Here is a 9431-nt window from a genome sequence, read left to right on the forward strand (position 1 = left end):
AAAATGCATTCTACCTATGTGAACTATGCTCATTACTTTTCAGGAGACATTTGCATCATTTCTGTTATTTTCTAGATCTAGACATTATTTAGAAGCAAAAAGAAAAATGGATTAATTGAACTACAGTAAGAATGAGTTTGGTAGCCAGGTGCCAGTGGCTCATGCCTGTTATCTTAATTATTCAAGAGGATGAGATCTGAAGATCATGATTCAAGGCCAGCTTTGGCAAGAATGTCCATAAGATTCATTGTCAACTCATAAAAAGCCCAACATGATGCCATGTTTCAAGTGATATATCACTAACTTTGAACCAAAACAGCTCAGGGAAGTGCCTGGCCTTAGGACCAGAAAAAAAAGGAATTAGTTTTGTAGTTCTGTAAATTGATAATTTGGGGCTAGGAGAACATGTAATTATAAGAATATTTAGAATATATTTGTTTTATCCTGTGCAACATTTGTTTTATTTTGAGCTGAAGGCTAATGACTTCTTATATTTTTCAATTTTTCTTCTGTGACTCATTTTGTGTCCTATAGGGGTTATACACCTGATTTACAGGCACTTAGTGTTAAAGGATTTCAAGAAAACTGACCCACTTATCAGACTTAGTTTATAGCCTGTAGTTTATTTGGTTTTATTTGTGAAAAGATGGGGTGAGAGAAGGTCACCAGATTATCTGTAACTTTATGAATTGTCTTTCAATTTGGTTAGTAATTTTTGTATATAATGTTATTTCAACATTACAAGTCCAAAGAGAATACCCTATTTAATAACTGTCCTTTAAAGGATCTATACAGGAAAGGGGAAAAGCTCGGGATGGTGGCTCACACCTGTAATTCTAGCACTTGGGAGGCAGAGTCAGAGAATGGAATTTGAGGATAGCTTAAAGACTCTGTCATGAACAAATAAATATATTGATTATTCACTTTAGGATATTTCTAATAATTTTGGGTTATTAATATTTCTGAAATGTGACTTGTCAGAGATTGATGAGGACAAGAAGAGCAGATGAATGAAGAGAGGAAGTGTGTGCAAGTACAGTCATAGTATTCAATGTACCTGTGTGAAAATAGAACAGGGTACTCAAGGGGAGGGGTGGTTCCAGGAGAGATGGAGAGAATGATGGAAGAGGTGACATTAGTCAAAATACATTATATTCAAAATCCAACATGTTACATGGAAATCCCTTTGTATAACTATTTAAATGTAATTTTTAAAAGTAGACTTTCATTTGTACCCATATTTATTCAACGATTGTGTTTTTCACCCCTTACTTTCCTGTCATCCATATACAGAATATATCCAGATCAGCACATTCTGTGACTTTCTAGCAGTTAGAGCTTAAGTTTCAACTGGCATATGAAAATTATTTGTTCTTCTTTTCCCTTACAGAGCTTGGAGTAGATTTACATCTGCTTTATGAGCACCTTGAACTTTCAGGAAGCTTGGGAGCCTCCCAGAGCATTTTATAGAGATTCCCCAGTTGTCAACACCCCTCATTCAACATGCAAGAGAAAAAAGAGAACAGCTCTATCTAATGGCTTTATACAGGATTACAGTGAGCAAGCAACATGTTATCTCTACTTCATTTAAAGATCTGGAATGTGCATTGTGGGAAGGCTTTGTCTAGTAGAAAAAATTCTGTAACATTTCTTGCTTTGAGGAGCTCATTTCTCCTCATGAAAGTAGATCCTTCCAGCTCTTGGATGGATGAATTGGTATGGTGCAAATGGCTCTGGACATTTCACTGAAAAAAATCTTCTAGATTCCTCCTGAGAAATTGACTTCTTCCATGGATGTAAGTCATGTCACTAAAATATAAGCTGTTGCAACATGGCCAAGTGCTTGTGCCTGGTCCTTTTAAGGATCTTGCATTATTTAGTTAAAAGCTAGCTGGTGCTGGGCGCAAATGGTTCACAGCTGCAATCCTAGCTACACAAGAGGCTAAGATCTGAGGACTATAGGTTAAATTCGGTCCAGGTCAGAAAGCCTGTGAGACTCATCTCCAATTGACCACCACAAAGCAGAAAGGGTTGCTGTGTTCAAGTGATAGAAAGGCAGTTTTGAGTGAAAAAAACAGCTAAGAGACAGATTCCAGGTCTCAAGTTCAGGCCATAGTGTACACACACACACACACACACACACACACACACACACACACACACACAACATACAAAGGTAGCTGATGAGTGGCAGAATTAGTATATTCTGACACCTTTATCCAAATATCTCCTAATATAACCCACATATCCTTTTTATTTCTGGATCAGTAGGGAACTTCAACCCCTTAGTTGAATGACATGAATCAATTTCTGTTTCTTTCCAGTTTAACAATTGGGAACACACCACTATAATTCATCATCTGTTTGCCATTTCGCCTGCCCAGTGTTATTGGTCCCTTCATTTGCTTGCTATTACTCTTGTCTGCAAAAACAGTGTGGATTATTGTTTACAATGACTATTATGACTGCATTCTCCTACCCTTCCCCTATCCCTTTTCCTATCCCTTCCCTCTCACCTCACACCATACTCCTGGAATTCATTTTGCAGGTGAGTTGTTCAAAGGAAATTGAGTAGGTAGGTGGGGTTTGGAGGGGTGGGAGGATTATGAAAAGGGTGGCATTAACCAGACATGTTAAATTGAAAATCCTTTGTAAATCTAGTGTAACTCCTTTGAGCAACAAACTGTTTAACAAAATGCATATCTGGAAGCAGAGATATGTGGGGGTGAGAGAGGTGAGAGAGTGTGGACACATGAATGGAGGGAATAAGGGTGAGAAATGCAGTCAATAAATTCAATGTACATTATATAAAATTTGAACCTACAACTTGTGGGTAGGGATAGGGTGTGAGATAATGGAGAAGAATGTTACAAATGGTGAGAATGAACAAGACTTATTGAACTCATAACCTGACTTATGGACTTGAAATATCTTGGCACAACTATATAATAATAATAATAATAATAATAATAATAATAATAATAGCAACAACAACAATAAAGAACTGTATCCAAAGCGGTTTAAAGATCCTTCACCCATGAGTTAGACAAATGTGGTTATTTGGTTTGATCACATCCTGCAAAAGCCAGAGCTCATGCTGGCAAGTTTCCCATAACAAACAACACAATTAATAAAAAGAATACTGTGTATTGGGACCTACAAATAAACAAATCGTATATGAGAGTTTTTATTTTGATGCACATATCTGTAATATGTAGGCATATAGGGTGTGAAACCTTTCCTGATGGCTGTATGGTGTATTAGCCTCATTCACACAATCGAAAGAGGGAATGTCCAGTTACATGTGAAGAAAAGGTGGGTAATTTTCATCCTAGAATTGAAATTTTTGGTACTCCAAAATTTCCTAGAACACAGAACAAAAGGTTATATAAATACAGGATTCAAACTATATTTGATATGATTCCAGTTCTAACAAAATAGATACGAGGCGAGGGCAAACATCTCTCTACCACAAAGGCTAGTTGAAAGAGGATGTGAATCTTCCTGAGTTCTAGTTCTAGACATTTTTTGTAACACAGGGTAATCTCGTGCCTTTCAAACACTCAAGTTCTTTTGGGGTGCCCTTGAGATATGTTCTTTGTTTGCTTTTGTGTGTGTATGTGTGTGAGTGTGAGTGTGTGTGTGTGTGTGTGTGTGCCAGTCTTGGGGCTTGAACGCAGAGCCTGGGTGCTGTCTCTGAGCTTTTTTGCTCAAGGGTAGTTCTCTATCACTTGGGACACATCTCTACTTTTGGTTATTTTTGTGGTTAATTGAAAATGAGAGTTTTATGGACTTTCCTTCTGAAGTTGGTTTCAAACTGTGATCCTTGGGTCTTAGCCTCCTGAGTAGCTAGGATTACAGTTATGAGCCACCAGCACTGGCTGAGTCATGGACTGCAGTATCTCTGCTCAATGGAATGCTGAGACTCATCTTCTCCTGTGTCTTTCTGTCTATATGGTTTCTACCCCAGCCATAAGAGGTAAGCCTGTTTATCTTGTTAGTATGTTATTACAATAACACTCTGCTAATTTTGACAGATTGGTCAGTATTCTATTTGTTCCCCCAAATTTTATGCATAGTGTCTCAGGAGGCAGAGCAAGAGGAAATGCCAGAGTGTTGTGGAAATGACCCATAGATGAAAGTAGGAAGTATGGTTACCTTTTATTTACTACTTCTTATTGTTCAGAAGTTTATATCCATCAGTATGTGTGGATGTTGGATGTCATATTGTTGCCCTGTAGTCATGGACAGTATTATAATGTGTGTGTGTGTGTGTGTGTGTGTGTGTGTGTGTGTGTGTGTGTGTGTACATGGGCCAATATGGGGGCTTGAAGTCAGGCCTCGAGTCCTTACTTGGCCTTTTCTGGTCAAGACTGATGCTCTACTGTTTTCCAGGGAAAACATGGTGGGATAACAGAGCTGAGTAAATGAGAAAAGACAGAGAGAGCAATACAAAGAGAGATGAAGAGAGAGACAGTGAGATGAACACAGAAGCTGAGACACAGAAAGAAATATGGAGAATCACAGAGAGAGAGAATGAGAGAAATAGCGACAGAGAGAGGAGGAACTAGGGGTTTCTGTGCTCACTGGCTTCTGAACCCTGAGTTTCCATAGCAAGTTTATTAGGTTTAGCACTAGGAAGGTTATCATGAGTAGATGCAGAAAACAAGGCATGTATTTCAATCATAGACACAGAACAAAATTTGTGTGAATAACTGGCTCCTGTACTGTTTTGAGAGAAAAGATGGCAGTCCAGACATAATTCAGACACAGATTCCATTTTATCTAGCTTTCAAGGTGCAGCTCTCAGGCCTTCCACAACAAAGGCAGGTGGCTTTAACTCCAGCCTTTAACCCTCTGTGTGAGCTGTTCCATGGCCAGTTCTCAGTGCAAATCTTTTCCATGTTTCATAGTTCAGCTTCAGGCTTCTCAGTATCATATCTTCATTTCTGGATTTTTGCCGGTTACATAGAATAAAAGTCTCAAAGATTTTCTGTTCCAGGCTGGCTTTGAACCTGATTCCTCAACTCTTGTCCTACTGAGTAGCTAGAGTTAACATGAGTGAGCCACTGATGATAAGCATATAATTCTTTGTCCTCCGTGGAGAAAATAATTCTTCAAGTTAAGCTTTTATGGAAATTTAACATATAAAGAAAGATTTTAGTGGTGCTATTCTATGATATATGAGTAAACGAATGAAGCAAAAATAGTATCTAATTTCTTTTTTTAATTGTAATGCATAGAGGGGTTACACTTATATTCACCAGATATTAGGTGCATTACTTCTCACACATTGGTACCCCCTTTCATGCTTTTGTCCCCAGTTCCCTCCCCCAGCCCCCTCCAATCATCTTGTTTTTCCCCCTTCCCTTTCCTATTTCAAATAAATAAATGTGTATACAATATGCCAGGTAACAAATTCAGATACTGTAACAATAAGAGATTAAACAAAGGGCAATAAAAGAGAAGAGAAACAACATAATACATTAAGAACAACAATCACACAGGATAAAGCTCTTGTTTCCACATCCTGGAGATCCTTTCATTTAGCCTCATCCCATATGGCCTTATGTATCCAGGTTTTGTGCTATTGTAATCCTCTGCTAGGAGAGTCCTAGGTGTGTCCTAATTATTACAAATGAGGGAAACCATGGAGCCTGTATTCCTTTGGGTCTGGCTTACTTCACTTGATATTTCTTTCAAGTCTTTCCATTTCCTTACAAATGGGGTGATGTCATTTTTTCTATGGCAGCATAGAATTCCATTGTGTATAAATACCACACCTTCTTGATCCAATCATCTACTGAGGGGCAGGTGGGTTATTTCTTTGCTATAGTAAATAGTGCTACAATGATCTACAGCTAAAAAAAATTCTCCAAAACAAATTTTCAAAGAAAAAACATCCCATTAAAAGATGGGCCAAAGACAAAGACAGACTTCTCTAAAGAAGAAATGAGAATGGCCTATAGAAACATGAAGCAATGTTCGACATCTCTGGCCATGAAAGAAATGCAAATCAAAACAACTTTGAGATTCCACCTCACTCAAGTTAGAATGGCCATGATCAAGAAATCTAATAGCAACAGATGCTAGCAGGGATGTGTCCAGGAGGGATTACTAACACATTTTTGATGGGAGTGTGGACTTATTCAGCCACTATGGAAAGCAGTATGGTGGATCCTCAAAAGTCTAAACATAGAAGTCCCCTATGACCCAGAATTTCAACTCCTTGGCATTTACCCAAATGTCCAGAAACAAAGACATACTAAAGTCACTAGCCCAACAGTGTCTAATTTCTTGTCTCCTAAGAAAAATTTTCGCCAAGTACATAGCAATATTTCAAAGGAAATGCATTAGAAAGATAGAGTCTGACAATATCTATACTCATTTCAATATTCAGAAAATATAAAAATGTCTGCTGTATACCAGGCTCATATTGAGAATGAGCGAAAGAATAGTTCCTAATGAAAATTTGTTGCAGACATCAGAGATACATAATATCAGTTCTCTTAATATTATTAACAGGCACCAATTCCAGTGGCTCACACCTGTGATTCTACTCAAGAAGCTGAGATCTAAAGATTGAAATTTGAAGCTATCCCCACAATAGAATTCTGTAAAATTCTTATCTCCAATTAACCACTACCAAAAAGAGAAAAAAGAAAATACTATTAACATTTTAGATTTACAGTTTTAGACTTCATGGAGCTCAATCCATCCTCATGGTCACACAAATAACAAAGCAATGATCTATACATGTTTACGCTGAGAAATTATCATCTCAGATCTGTAAATACCATGGTTCTTTTAATACTAGAACAATGAATTTAAACTTTTTTTTCCAAGCTGACTTTTACACATTTTAAAAAATCTAATCAACAATCCTATTTATGCACATTATTATTATATCCTGCTTTATACTAAAGGAACAGATGTATACAAAATAAAGGAATTAACCAGGTAGTAACAGCATTATGAAAAGAACTCAGCATACATATATATGTACGTATTTAAGCCATTCTTTAATAAATAGAAATAATTCATATGCCCAGCATAACTCTGTCAAATTGAAGTTTAAACATAGATATACAAATATAAAAATTCAGTTTTAATTGGGTGTTGGTGGCTCACATCTATAATCTTAGTCAGAAGGCTAAGAACTGAGAATTTCAGTTTATAGCCTGCCCAGGAAGAAAACTCCACGGTATTCTTGTTTTCAATTAAGTACCAAAGAGTCAAGTAGAACTGTGGCTTAAGTAGGAGAACTTCAACCTTGAGTAAAAAAGCTAAAGGACTGGTCCTGAGGGAAACACACACACACACACACACACACACACACACACACACACACACACACACACATTAAAAAGACAACTACCATAATGGAAAAGTGGGCTATCACTTTGAAAATTCTAACCATAGTACTGTAAAAGAAGGATTCGTAGATAACCCTTCATAAATTTAAGACTCTCATATGTTCAGATTCATATTGTTTACTTAAAACCTCTGTCTTTTGGCTTGATTTTCCTGATTTCTTCCTTTGTAGTATATGCCAGGTCTGGGTCTTAAACTTATTGCCTCACACTTTCATTTGACTTTTTCTCTCAAGGTTGGTGCTCTACTATGTGAGTCATACCTCTATTTTGACTTTGTTTCTTATTAATTGGAAATAAAAATCTTGTGAATTTTTCTGCTCTGGCTATCTTCTAACCTTGATCATCATCCTGATTTGCTAGAATTACACACATGAGCCATCAGTATGTGACATCTTGGGTTCCTTCCTATCACCCACTTTATGATTCAGAATTTTACACATTCAGGTAATCTGCCTATTTTTCCATTACACTTTGGCTTCTCTCTCAGTTGTAATCTGCCCATGTGGCATTCCCATCAGCTTCATGGAATCCTCCACCTTGATCAAGTAATTTAAGGAAATTTTCGAATAGGTTCTTTTAACTGAAAATTGATTCACCAATGGCATAATTATCCTGTGAGAGTTTGTAAGAAATGCAAGTCCTTTGGTTCTACCCTAGATCTCCAGAGACTGAATCTCAGTAGTTCCCGAGTGGTTTATATTCTTAAGACACACTGGACTGTCAGGCAAACTTACCAGACCAGAGAGTTTAAGTCTACCTGGCACTGGCAATGAAGATCTTCAGTGAAAATGATATACTAATGTATTGGAAATATCAATGATGTTTTTCAAGGAGGAATAGGAACACATGTCTTGTTGAAAAAATTTACATTTACCAAACAGAATTGAGTGACTATTCGCCATTCTTCTTAGAGCATAACACAAAAGGGAAGTAGGTATAGTGATTTGAACATACAATTTTAAATTCTTTGGCACTCATTGTTTCCATTTAATGTCCTCAAATCTATATAGCCTTGTGGTTGCTTTCATCAATAGAGTGTGGTAGATGCACTGTTGCATTATTTCCATGGCTAATCCTTTCATTTCTTCATGGAGCCATGAACTGAAAAGAACAGTTAAAGAACTTGAAGTTGTATGAATGCTAATGGCTATCTCATTCTTGCAGTCTCATCAAACTCATCAAAAGTACATGAGAATCTTATTTCATTAGCTGGGTGACAGGTTAGCTGGGTGACGTGGAGGCATATTTCTTATCCCAGCTAAGGCAGAAAGTATCAATAGGAAGATCATGATCCAGGCTAAGCTGCAAAAAAAGCAAAGCCCTATCTCAAAAGTAAAAACAAAAGAAGAACTGGAGGTATGGCCCAAGCAGTAGAGTTACTGTCTAGAAATGTAAAGCCCTAAGTTCAAACCTGTGTGCAGAAATATAGACGACAGATTAAGAAGTAGACAGACAGAAAGGTAGATGACAAATGGATGGAGAGAGAGAATATGCTAAGACTGTTATACTTTCATGTAGTATGTTTCATTAAAGAGTTTAAAATGAGAAATATGTTCAAAAGACCATTGATTAGCAAAATAATTTAGTAAAGATAACTATTACAAGAAAATGACAAGGTTTTGAATTAGGGAAATATTAATTTCCCTAAGTCTCTAACATCAGAGATTTAGAAAATTAGCAGAATATGATAAGAATTAAGGATCTGATGAAAAATCAGTTTATTTGGATGTCTAGTTTACTGTCGTTGGCACTGATGGCAAGAAAGTGAGGAGAGGCTTTTACAAGGAGAATGATTAGAATGTTTAGAACACTTCTGTTGGGGGCCAAGTAATGCCATGTCTAATAACTTTCTGCTGAGGCTTGTAGTAGGGATAAAACACGTGGATCTCTTTGTCCTGTCCATCTTGTATACTGATAGGTTCCCTCACCCAATATAAGGAGGAGGGATTTAAGGAATAAAGAGAGAGAGAATCTTCCTGCCTTGATGAAGCTGCGTGGCATCTCTGTCCATCCTTCGGGGTAAGAAGGCTGGGTGCAGGAAGACATTAGGCCCCT

Source organism: Megascapheus bottae, chromosome 23 (genome assembly GCF_031878675.1).
Source record: "Megascapheus bottae isolate mThoBot1 chromosome 23, mThoBot2.hap1, whole genome shotgun sequence".
NCBI classification, from domain to species: domain Eukaryota; kingdom Metazoa; phylum Chordata; class Mammalia; order Rodentia; family Geomyidae; genus Megascapheus; species Megascapheus bottae.